The sequence below is a fragment of the Apostichopus japonicus genome, chromosome 8 (genome assembly GCF_037975245.1).
Source record: "Apostichopus japonicus isolate 1M-3 chromosome 8, ASM3797524v1, whole genome shotgun sequence".
NCBI lineage: Eukaryota > Metazoa > Echinodermata > Holothuroidea > Aspidochirotida > Stichopodidae > Apostichopus > Apostichopus japonicus.
The window spans coordinates 39,852,292-39,865,533 of NC_092568.1; the positions used below are offsets into that span (position 1 = coordinate 39,852,292).

General features: G+C 38.5%; 1 long non-coding RNA gene across 1 annotated transcript; it reads left to right on the top strand.

Annotated features, from left to right (window-relative positions):
* The first annotated feature begins 306 nt into the window (after window positions 1-306).
* On the top strand, window positions 307-5,785 carry LOC139971015 (uncharacterized). The gene is made up of 2 exons (XR_011794281.1): window positions 307-340; window positions 5,258-5,785. It is a non-coding gene; the product is annotated as an uncharacterized lncRNA (long non-coding RNA).
* The last annotated feature ends 7,457 nt before the right edge of the window (window positions 5,786-13,242 follow it).

Here is a 13,242-nt window from a genome sequence, read left to right on the forward strand (position 1 = left end):
AAGATGAAAGAAATATTTCCAAGCATTCTTGTTGCTTCTGTTGAAAAGAGCCTACTACAAAACGGTGTTCTCTAAGCAGAATAAGGCTAGGGTTAAAAATTCCTTTAAGCTAACATTTGAAAGTCACTGCGTTTGTGCTTGTTTTTTTTTTTTATATCTGTTTTTTAATGGTTTGTGCTTTTATTCTTTCTATCTATATACCCGATCCCCAAAAAGGGGAAATATGTGTGTGTTTCTAATAGGAGACTGAACTGCCTTATTTGGATTTTAATCTGCTTATTTTATCTCAGTGTTTTCTTCGCATTTACAGGGCCGCAAAATTTGAGAGAGAGACTTGCAGGTATTGAAATGTTTGCCTACTGGTATCGATGAGGTGATATCCTTTAGCTACATATAATTATATGCTTTTGAATGAATCTTGAATGAAATTCAATTATGTTGGTTTGCTTGAAGATGTAAAGGCTTTTGAAAGAAACGCGAATAATGGGAATTAAAATGACACACACAAATAAAATACATCGAAGCATCATACTTCATAGTGACACAGAATTGAGTATGATCACCATGGCCTTTACAATATAGCAGAGTAACAAACCTATAGAGTGAAAAACCGTGTAGCGATACAAACTTCAAAATATAGCACTAACTGAATGTATTTGTCATGTGCATTTGATTTCGTATGAAAATAAGCAAAACAATTAACTGTATAAATCTTCACTTCTAAAGAAAAGGAAAAAACAAAGCAAGCATTGTTAAAGTAGAAAATGAAAGGAATATCAAAAAGATTGATATGAATGATGAATTGAGGAGCCAAAAGATCAAAAAAAAAAATAATTAAAACCATATATATATATATATATATATATATATATATATATATATATATACATATATATATACATATATATATACATATATATATATATATAACTCTGTTGTCTGAAGATCGCTATAACGCGTGAAACTCCGAGTTACAACTATTAGTGTTCCACTAGTCTCATCTAGTATCAACATATATTCCGCTCTGTCCAATGGACATAGAGCACTCTGCGCCAAGATAGACGCCAACCTACTCTCTCTCCACCTCTCTCTCCACCTCTCTCTCCACCTCTCTCTCTCTCTCTCTCTCTCTCTCTATCTCTCTCTCTCTCTCTCTCTCTCTCTCTATATATATATATATATATATATATATATATATATATATATATATATATATATATATATATATATATATATATATATATAATATAACGAAAATCCACGTTTACTTCAAAAGAAAATATTATGAGAGAAAACCAGAGAAATAAGATATGACTCATAATTGACAAATAAGGAGTAAGTTTTAGAAAATATATTGGAATTTTCGCTCCCCCTGGGACCTTCGTCAGCAATACTTGGCAGTCGAATGAAAAGTACAAAGTGTAACACAATGAAAGTATGACGCTAGATAAGTGTAAGTTGCATTGATGGAATTAAAACCAAATAAACCATGATTATACAGGAAGCGGATTAAGGAGCAAAGAACGGATTACATATGCTTGTAAAACTGATAGTTGTTAAGGGGTCCCAAGTCTTTGTTGAGGCCGGTGATGTGAGACTTAATACGAAAGATCCAATCGATTTATTTACGTTTACGTACATTAGCTGATTTGAAGTTCGAGGCAATTAAAATACATTTTATGTTTTGAGAGAATGACTATGAAGGTTGAAATGTTCGGAAACTGGGAATCCTGCAAAGTTATCACGAGTAGATTTTTTCGTGATTATTAAAACGTAAGCGGAACCGGGAACCTGTTTCAACTACATAATTGCCCTCTTTGCAAAGTACAAAGAGGGCAATTATGTAGGTGAAACAACTATCAGTTCTACAAGCATATGTAACCCGTTGTTTGCTCCTTAATCCGCTTCCTGTATAGTCATGGTATATTTTATATATATATATATATATATATATATATATATATATATATATATATTTATAATATATATATATATATATATGGTTTACATTTAGGTCATGTGACAATTCATACCTCTAAGGGCCTTCATGCGGCCATTTTTGGTTAACCTATACCCAAAGGTCATGAAATATCCCTTTAATGTGGTATATGTCAACACAGGCACACTAAAGTATATTATTACGTATGGGAGATATAGGTAGTATGCCAGTTTGCATATACACATATATGGAATAGCAAAATCACTAAGTCACACTTATAGGTGGCTGTTATGAAATTCTACCAGTGGTGTCCTGTAAATGGTGTAGGTTGATTTGATGATCGGGGGGGGGGGGAGGGTGTTGAGGAGGGCATGGATGGGAGGTATTGGCGTAGTGTTAATCATGCAGGCACGTAGCCAGAAGTTTGACAAGAACATGGAGCAGGGGGTGGAGGGATAGTGAATCATGGTTTCTGGACACCGAAACTAAATGCGCAAGTCACAATACCTGGGAGAGGTTGGAAAGGGGTGTATACCCCCATACTTATTTAATCTTGGAGTTTCAAATATATTAACATTGACAGTGATATTTCAGCTCAGTTTGTAACTTAAAAATTAGCTCGAGGCGAGTCCTTATTATAAATGCACGAAGCGATAGAGGGGAAGGAGTTTTTTAATGACGCAATATATAACCGAATACTGTGCTCGAAGGTATTGCTTTTTCTCAATTTGCAATGATTTTAATGAGGAAACTTTCTCATATCTGGCATGTAAGCTTGAAAGCATTGTATGGATATTGTCTATAAAAATTTCTCAAATTGGGCATGTAAACTCGAAAACGTGTTTCATCTGATTCCTGAAAGTAGAAACGAATTTGGAACAATATTATTGAAATCAATAGTGGTGCTTCTCAGATGTGAATATTGAATAAGCACTTGTATACGTGACGGTGACGTTGTTTGATAGGATAAACGTAGGCGAAGTACTTCAAAATGGGAGGCAATTTCTTAATTCAATTCAATTCAAACTTTCTCAAGTTTTGCAAGTTAGTTAAAATATGTGTTTTATTAAATTCCTGAAAGTACAAAGGAGTTTTGGAATATTTTTGGGGAAATATATATATTGGTGTTTCACAGATTTAAATTACGATACATGACTTTCTTCGATATAGCTGTGCTATAGCATGTAGCAGGCGTGGGCTCGATTCGTCCAGAAGTTCGTTAATGTTTACTAACATTGTGAATTTGGTCAAGGAGCCAGAATTAGGTACATAGAAATAGTTTTAACATACAATTAAAGTTTTGAAAAGCAATCTCTGAACTAAGAACGCAAGGACGAAACTAGATTTGACTCCGGGTTATCTGACTTACATGGTCGTCCTCAGTACCACAATGTGACTCTCGTGGTTTCTGACTTCCATTGTCTTCCACACTACTACAGTGTGACTATGGATATCTGACTAACATTGTCTTCCTCACTACCACAATGTGACTCTGGTGGTATATCTGACCTCCAGCGTCTTCCTCGATACTGCAATGAGACTCTGGAGTATATGACTTTAATTATCTCCTCCATTGCCTTCCACAATACCGCATTGTGACTCTTTGGTTATCTGAGGTCCATTGTCTTCTTCACTATTGCAATGTGTCTCTGGGGGTATCTGTAAAATAGCCAAATACATGAGACAAGTACTCAAAACAAATTTGGTCACACGTGCACTCACTCGAAGAATTCAATGAGGTAGATAAACATACACACATGTCTAATTAGTAAACTTCTACATGTGACAGATACACTAGCAAAACATGTTGGCTTTTATGTTTTGAGAGAGCAAAGATATTTTATGACCCAGTGAATTAAAGACTGCAAATTCTTTGATAAGCTACCAACTGAGATGTCCAGGTCCAAGTTTTAGTTTTCTCATTTCATGTACCCAGCAAAAAATGTACCCTAATTTTACCGCGGTAAACTATGGTAAATGTGTGGTAAATAGGGTAAATGTGTGGTAAAATTGTGGTAAAATCAACCGCGGTACATTTACCGCATTTTTACCATGTTATTACCGCGGTAAAAGTAGGGTAAAAGTGCGGTACATTTACCGCGGTAAATTAAAAACGTAATTTGGGATGAGACAGCAATTAATTTTTTTTTCATTATTAGGGACAACCTAAAAGCCTTTAAAATGAAAAAAGAACTATATAAACTAGCACACATGAGGCATCTATAGCTTCTGTGCCTCAACACTCTGGCACACAAAAATTGACCAATCAGTGTCCTCAGATTTGGGTATTCTCTGTCAGGTCCATTAAATGACTTGACAAGTCTATGTATCTATATCTTTTCATTTAAAACAAGTCTTTGAGGACAATAAGAGATCAAAAGTCCAATCTGGACTACCAATTAAGTCAAAAGAAGAGAGTCAGGAATCACACCAGCTAGGGTAATTGAAATACAACAAAGCTTTCTCATGTGTGAAACCTCCATGGATTTGATGATTTAAAAACTGTTGCATGCTACAACTGTGGACTTACATGTCAGGCATATACAACCATTACAATAAGGGTAAAGGCATATAGTCAAACTATGATACAGTACACTGATGGGTGAAATTCAAAGAAATATATGGTGTACATGCTGATTGAAATTAGGACAAAATCATGCTCAATCTGAGGTAAAACTGTCCTACAATTAGTGTAAAATCATGGTAAACTGAATTAAAACTAAGGTAAAAGCGTGGTAAATCTACGGTAAAATTGGGGTAAAAGCGTGGTAAATTGAGGTAAAACCAAGGAAAAAGTGTGGTTATAATATACGGTAAAATTTAGGTAAAAAAACGGTAAAACTGTGGTAGATTTAGGGTAAAAGTGTAGTAAATGCGTGGTCAATCTAGGGTAAAATTGGGGTAAAAGAACGGTAAAGCGTGGTAAAATACGGTAAACTGAGGTAAAACTAAGGAAAAAGCGTGGTAAATATACGGTAAAATTGGGGTAAAGAACGGTTAAACTGTGGTAAATTTGGGGTAAAAGCGTAGTTAAAGTGTAGTAAAAGCGCGGTAAAAGTATGGTAACACCGTGGTAAATTTGTGGTAATTTACTGCGGTAAACCGCGGTTTACCGCGTCCATAGGACCAAAACACCGCGGTAATGTACAACAAATTTACCGCGTTTTTACCCCGGTTTTACCGTGGTAAAAGTGTGGTATGTTACCGCGGTAAATTTGTGGTAAATTTTTTCCTGGGTAATATCAAGTCAGCTGTAGTGATAACCCACGTGCATGTGTATGATTCATGCTGGCAATTATCTCCATTTGTTCTCTCCAGGCAGAATTTACACAATGCCTCCCATTATCTGATGGGCCAGAGTCAAAAGTGGTCAACCTAAGCTCCATGTTATGAAGCCTTTCGAATTGGTGAACTGATTATGTGATACTATAGAGTAATAACTGAAGTTAATGTAATAAAAAAATTTCTACCAAAGCATGAGAAATGTGCTACTTAAGGGGTGATTCTAACGAGAAATTAGAGAGTGCGAATTTGACGGAATTATTGAACCCTTTATCACTAATTAATAAGGAGATGGATCCCGACTTTTCTATTGATTGCTAAGTTACTTATCCTGAAGTAATGATATGAGAACCAAATAATTAAAACAGCCATTTAACACATGCAAAAATGCAAATTAGGTCAATTAAATCCCCTTCCTGTCGGATATTTTTATTAATTAATTAATATTTGAGTAACTTAATTTATTTTATTTAAATTATGAAGAAACTGTCAAGTAATAATGACTACAACAAAAATGATGATGAATGACTTCATAACATGGACTAGCTTAATAAAGCCACAAAACTCACTGCTGTCATTTGTTTTTCTTCCCTCCTGCAAATTTCATTCGGAAATGTTTGCGAACATTTTCTGCACTCTGTGCAGAATTGGAACGTTTATGCGCAATCAATTTAATGGAAGCGTTCAAGCCGAACATAGAATATGCTCTTCTTGCGCGCAAGACGAACGGTTGAAAACTAGCAAAATATGTGCATATTGTACGTTATAGTAGGGCATGGAAATACGCACTTGGGAAATACAAGCTTTTCGCACACAATAGACACTAGAGTGTCAATATTTTGACGTATGTCGTATATAATTACATGTCATATTCAAAATCACTTTAATTGCTCGTATTATTTTAGTGCTCCACTCAGATAGCGTCATAATTGTCCCTAGGAAATGCATTGAAATCCCCCCCCCCTCCCCCCTTTCCCACACACACCTACTTTTGTGTAATCTGTTCATACAAATCTCAATTATGTATAAATTTTGCAAAGTGGGTTGTAGTTTATGCAGAAAAACATATCTCCACTTTATGAAGTGAGAGTTCACAAAGTTTGATGGATTTCTATATTCAGTCACAATCATCAAAGGAAGAAATGTTAGCAGGATTAGTGGCTTTAGTGTGTCGTTTTGCCTACAAAGCATTGTCCGAACATGGTTAGTGAATTGGGCCTGGCTAGGTTGATTAGGCTTTGCCTACCTCAAAACTCAGATTACTGGCTAGGCCTGTACTGCTTAGGCCCTTTTTCAACATTTACAGTGTTGGGAATATTTTTCAAAAGGAGGTTGAGTTTGAATATTATTATATTAATTCTACATATGTTAATAGACTGAAATATTCTAGACTTAAGTTATGACCTAGAATAGCCTAAGTTAGACCAAGAGCAAGGCTAAGACCATAGCCATAATTTAGACTAAGCCTATTTGTGTAGTTTTTAATTGTTAGTGATATAAGCCCAAGACATCATAACCGTCATCCAATGTTATTCTGTCAAGTTCATTTACCGTTAGGGATACAGTTTCAAGTATAAAATGAGGAAGTGATCATTGTTGTCATTAGGCTTTAGTCATATCGCATCCGAAAGGACGCCGTAACCGGTATATGGGCCTAGGCTAACTACATCCAGGGTGCACATATATCCAGAAGGCCTAGATGGGCAATGGACTGTGGGGCACCTAATGCATGTATCGGAGATCCATCAGGACAATAAATGATGTAGAAGATAATTAAATGATAGGATTTCATACTTAATATCCTTTAAAAAATGTGATAAACAAGTTTTTTACAAGAGTTAATAGTCGTAATAAAAATAACATTACATTAATAAATAAAGGTGATTGCAGACATTTGCTCCATAATATTGGAAGCTTTTAACTTGTTACTTTACAGGGTGGCATCATCGTGTCCGAGGGAAAATTGAAGGCACTGGAGGGTCAAGGATATCAGAACATACAAATAGAATGCAGCGGGCATGTGCTAGGATACTGGGCAATTTGTATCAAGAACACCAATAGAGCTTCAGGTAGCAGGAACTAACTCCTCGCCTGTCCCTACGGGGAGAAAAGAGGGCATGGGCAGGGCCTTGGGGGTAGTTCCCAAGTGCGCTCAACCATGGTTAACTATTTCCCCACTCATTTGGTGTGTGGGCAGTTTCGTGAAGTACCCACCAAGTATGTTATTGATCAATCATTCCATTGTTCAGTTATTATGCATACAAACTAAAGTGTCACACACAGATATGCCGACCTGACTTCATAGGGTTTTATTGCTTTCAACGAGGAAACAAAAACCAGGGGCGGATCCAGGATTTTGAGAAAGGGGGGGCCGACATCCCGATGGTAGCACTTTAGTGATCTGCGTCCTGGGGGAGGGGTCTAGGGGGAGGGGTTGTCCCCCTCCCCCTTGGAAATTTTTGGTTAATTGTGAGTGCTTAGATGCAAAATGGTGAAACATTTCGCCAAAAACTAGAAAAACCAGAAACGTTGCAGACACGCTTTTTTTGTGCACATATTTTTTCTCGATAGACACATATTTAACAACGCTCAACAGTGCATGTACAATGGATACACTATTATTGCGTCGATTCGTTTTTTCTTTTGCGCGAAAATTATGACACCAGATTCACCCCAAGAAAAAACATAAAACAAGATATATTCAATGAGATAATTATGATATACTTATTAATGAAAGGGGGGTGTAGGCGGTTTTACACTATCTAACGCAACGTAGTCGCCAAGAACCTGAAGTATTTTTAAGGGAGGGCCCGATAATAAGCGGAAACGGATCACCGACCGAAAAAATATCGGAATTTGTGGACTATTTCTTGCTTCCTATTGTATTAAAACAAAGCACCTATGTGAAAGACACAAATCACATTCTGAAAATTGTGGAAGCCACCCCGTTACCAAAAGCAGTAGTACTTGCTACACTCGATGTCGTCGCCATGTATACCAATACTCCCCAAGAGGAGGCATTAGATATATGTCAAGAAGTCTATGAAAAGGCGGAAAAAAACGAATATGGAATAAATAAAATATCTTCCATATCCATGCGCAAACTAATTGAACTTATTTTTAACAAGAAACTGTTTCGAGTTCAATAACCAATTCTATCTACAAAAGATCGGTTGCGCCATGGGTAGCCAAGACTCTCCGGAAATCTGTGATATCGTCATGCATAGACTGGAAAACCAGATTTTACCGACAGATAATAAAATCTTAAAATGGCTCCGCTATAGAGATGAAATTCTATTGCTTTACGACGGTTCACCTCAGGAACTTGAACAACTAGTAAACAGGTTGAATGAAATTCACCGCTTCTTAAAGTTTACGGTAGAAATATTACACACCGAGGTAACATACCTAGATTTGAAAATCTTCAAAGGTCCAAGGTTTGAAACCAATGGGTTATTAGACACCAAAGTCTACACCAAACCCACGGAAACCTTCCAATACCTCGACAGAAACTCTGCACACCCACTTGCCACTTTTAAAGGCTTCATTAAAGGGGAAGTCTTACGATTGGCACTTAATCTCGCAACACGCGGACAGGGGCGTAGCGAAGTTTTTTTTGTTGGGGGGGGGGGGTGTGGAGGATTTGATTTGCCGACGGATCTGGAAGTGGTGACTGAAATGGGGGAGGGGTCTAAGGGGAGGGGGTGTCCCCCTCCCCTTTGGAAAATTTTTAGTTTTGAAACGTCCTTAGATGCAATCTGGTGCATATTTTAAGTCAAATTTGGCACCGTAGAATTTCCATTTCGATATTATTTTTATGGCAGTCGGCAGAAGAAGAATTAATTGGGACCAATTATCGAACTGTGTTTCCTCTTTCACCGATCGTTGAAATAGTGAAACTTCGTGATGAAAATGTTCAGAAAACTTTCCGGTAATGAGAAATAACAACATTCATTGATATACAAGCGAGAAACGTTAAAAATTGTGTACAATTCCAGGGGCGGATGCAGGATTTGTGACAGGGGGGGGGGTCCGACTGGTCCAGCCGCACCTGAACGTAAGACTATCTAAGCGGAGCGCCACCATCGGTTGGCGCGGAGCGTACCAGAAAATTTTTGGCTTTACAAACCCTCCAGATGGCCGGAAACGGCACTTCCCGAGTATTCTAAGCTGCATGTACCTAGCCTGAAAATATGGATCTCATGTCTGCAATTTCTCAATTGATGAGAAAAAACAATCTATGAAATATGGTAATACATATCAGATGAGTTGAGATGATACAAAAATCATAATGCCTTTAGCCCCCAATTCCCCTCCCCTTCCGTCACCACTGTTTGATGCAGGGCCGGATCCAGGATTCTGGAAGGGTGAGGGGTTTGGCCTCCAGTGATCCTAGGGTCTAAGGGGAGTGGGTTTCCCTCTATCCATTGTGAAATTCTTGGATATTTAAGTACAACAGGGAACCCCCTTCAATTAAGCCATGCAAAGCACCTACAAAAACTCACTCGAAATGTATCTGCATCAGTACGAGTTCCTATGCAGCCTACCGCTCTGCCACCTCACCGCCCAAATTTGAGATTTTTAGGCATTTTTGGCACGTGTAGCACGCGTGCACACTATAGTTCATTTGACGGAAAAGACACACCTGGCTGACTTGTAAGGATAACCGCCCTTCTGACGTCCTACATGTTTAAAATTGGCGTTTAATTTAATTATTTTTTTCTCTCTTTTTTTTTTTTTTTGGCCAAGAGCAGGGGGGTCCGGACCCCCTGGACCCCCCCTCTGGATCCGCGCCTGAATTCGTGAGCCATGTCCTTAAGTTTTCCACGGAGAACGAATGACATCTGCGATGACGTCATTCTGAACAGAGGATAATAACAACACGTTGTCACACGATAGCACGACTCATGGGCTGCGGCCTATACGGAAGCCTTTAATTCCATTTCTTTCACTGAGTTGCCGGCGATTCTGGCACTCGTCTAGCTGAGCCTGGCTACAGTAGCTATACTGACGGCCGTGACATTATCAGTATTTGCCGAGAGGTTTTTAACTTGCAGGCGTCGGGTGATTTGAATTTGGTGAATGAGTTTATCAGATGAAGAACTGGAAAATCGAAATAACCGATAAAGAAGCTCCCGTTCTCCTTTTCTCTATTCAGCTTTCCTTCTTTCTTCCCCTTCCGCTCTCTTCATCTTTCTCCTTTTGCCGACAGACCCAAAATTTGCCGACAGCGACCAAATTATTGGGGGTGTGACCCCCCCCCCCCACACCACCCCCCGCTCGCTACGCCCCTGCACGCGGAATTATCCAAACTGTTTCCAAAAGAACCGATTCTAGCCTACAAGAGGGCCCAAAATCTCAAAGATTTACTTGTTAACTCAAGGTTTCATACTAACGAAGAATCAGCTGACTCTCAAGGTTCACACGAAGCTCTTTTAGATGCTCTTATAGCTGCACTATGAGTCCATAAAAACTCGTGCACAGAAAATAGATGCATTTTGAGAACGAGACGCCCAGGCCGAATATAAAATATTCAAAGGCTACTACTGATGAAGCTCCTCCTATAAAGTTTGAGAGCAGAAACCGGTCTAGTTGGTCATAAGAACCTACACTAGTCTCTCCTACTATTAACAGTACACTCAATTCACCTAATAGCATGGGCGGCGATCCGTACTTCCGAGTTCTAAGCGTAGCGCCACCATGAGTTGGCGCGAAGCGTACAAGAAAATTTTGGGATTTACAAACCCTCTAGATGGCCGGAAACGGCACTTCCCAAGGTTTCCAAGTGGCATATACCCAACTTTAAAATAGGGATATCATGTCCGAAATATCTCATAATCAGGATCCAAAATCCTTTTTTTTTAATTTCGGGTGTTATTTTGGGAAAATTGCCCCTGTCAATCTTGTTTCAGGCGCTACGTTAGAATGTTCGAGAGCTCTTTTATATTATTCGATGAAGAAAATGGCCTCATGCAGGCTATAATAGGCCTATACACATGCAATACACAATAACACATAGTTACATTCCTAGGTACCGATTGCTAGGGCATCCAGGTGAAACGTGTATTAAGCATTACCCTGGTAACATGAGATTCTCAGCTGTTCGAGGGAACATGTACTTGTGTAGGCCTACTATAGGGCCTATATGAATACTATGAGGGTGCATATATGTACTATATCAATATCGTGATAAAGATAAAGACTTTTTATTTGAAAAGATCGCACTGCGTTTATGGTAGGCGAGAAATGAAGCTAAAAAACAGCCGTACATTCACGATGATGCATAAATGTAGGCATATAAATATACTTATCCCTGGCATTTGGTGGGGGGGGGGATATGGTGTATTACATCCCCTCCACCCATTTTCATGGGGGGATATATCCCCCCTTCCCCCCCAGGATCGCCGCCCATGCTTAATAGGTGCAATTATGTTTCACCACGAGGAGCATGCTATAAGTTCATGTTCCTCGGGCCCTCCCTTAAAAATACTTCAGGTTCTTGGCGACTACGTTGCGTTAGATAGTGTAAAACCGCCTACACCCCCTTTCATTCAGATAATTATGATATACTTGCTAACTGTGCATTGATTTTCCCTGACAGTAAGCCGTACCTAATTAATACGTGATGTCGCATAGGCCTGATAATTGCCTTAGTTTCAAATTTGGAATAAAAACGATCGCGTTTCAGGGAAGAGCAGCTGGATATATATTAGGCTTTTCTTTCACCAAGTTATGCCTATTAGGAATTTGAAGTACTCCCACATAAAAAAACGCAACTGATTTCCAAAAAGGGGGGGCCGGGGCCGGGTCGGCCCCCCCCCTGGATCCGCCCCTGAAAACTATTTCCAATAATTGATATCATCGCTGTTCAGCTATACAGCATGTCCTTCATAGTGTGCACACCAAGGTTGTAACTGATTTCTTCATAAGGGACCACTTCACAGACAAAGGGGAGGAATGGCGAGTCTGGGGGCTATGATACTGTTATGACAATCTAGGGGTAGCTATTTAAGTTTTGTTGTTCCATTTGAATGTTATTAGGGAACAGGTTCTTTTGATTTTAAATAGAAATACACAAGGACAAAGAAGTGTCTTTTATTTCAGCTACCAGTTATTTAGTTAGGTGTATTATACTTCTTTTATTGGTGAATATACTTTTAGACTGCTAAAAGACTTCTCTCCCCCTTATTTTGGTGATATATACAATTGTGCGGATGAAATTCACCTGAAAGCCATTTTAACCTATTAATTACAGTACCCAAGGATAAGAACCCTAACTATAGTACCCCCGCCCCAATACAATGCACCTGCCTAACAACAAATACAATTTCACTCTATCCAAGCCCAATGTAATGATGTGGTGACCAAAATAAAGTGTGTTTCAGGAGCATTTGTGTCCAATCTGTTTGTTAATTTGAAACCTAGAGTTTCAGGTGCACTTTACTGCGGAATGTACCAATTGTTTTCGAAAACTGCCCACCCTCCCACTTTTCGCTTCACACTTCGCGGGTTTACGTCAATTGTTACTAACGTTGAAGATACAGTTCACAAACATATACTGAATGATGATATGAATTTTATGATTATAACACCATACACGATACCCACCAACGTATAGGCCGTAGGCGCCGACATTATCTATATATGTATAATATTTGATTCCAGTTAAGACTTAGGGATAATTACTATATACACATAGGCATATATATATTCCAGCACTGGACATGATTTTATCAAATGAATACAACATGTTAATGAGAATACAGTACATCACTTGGTAAAACCATCTGGGTCTTTCCAAAAGAGATTCTCCATAAGGTATGAAACTTAGCAAGACCAAATCATTTCATACGGCAGCTCGATTTTACCTCTTTCACGAAGATTGATAACAACAACCAAATAAGATAGCGATGGTTAACTAAATTAAGAAGATATCAACAATGATGGCTCAACAGAGAATTATCAAGAAGAGTGGTTTGATTGTCTCCATGAAGAGCTAGATCCTGTAGACGTTAGTGAGT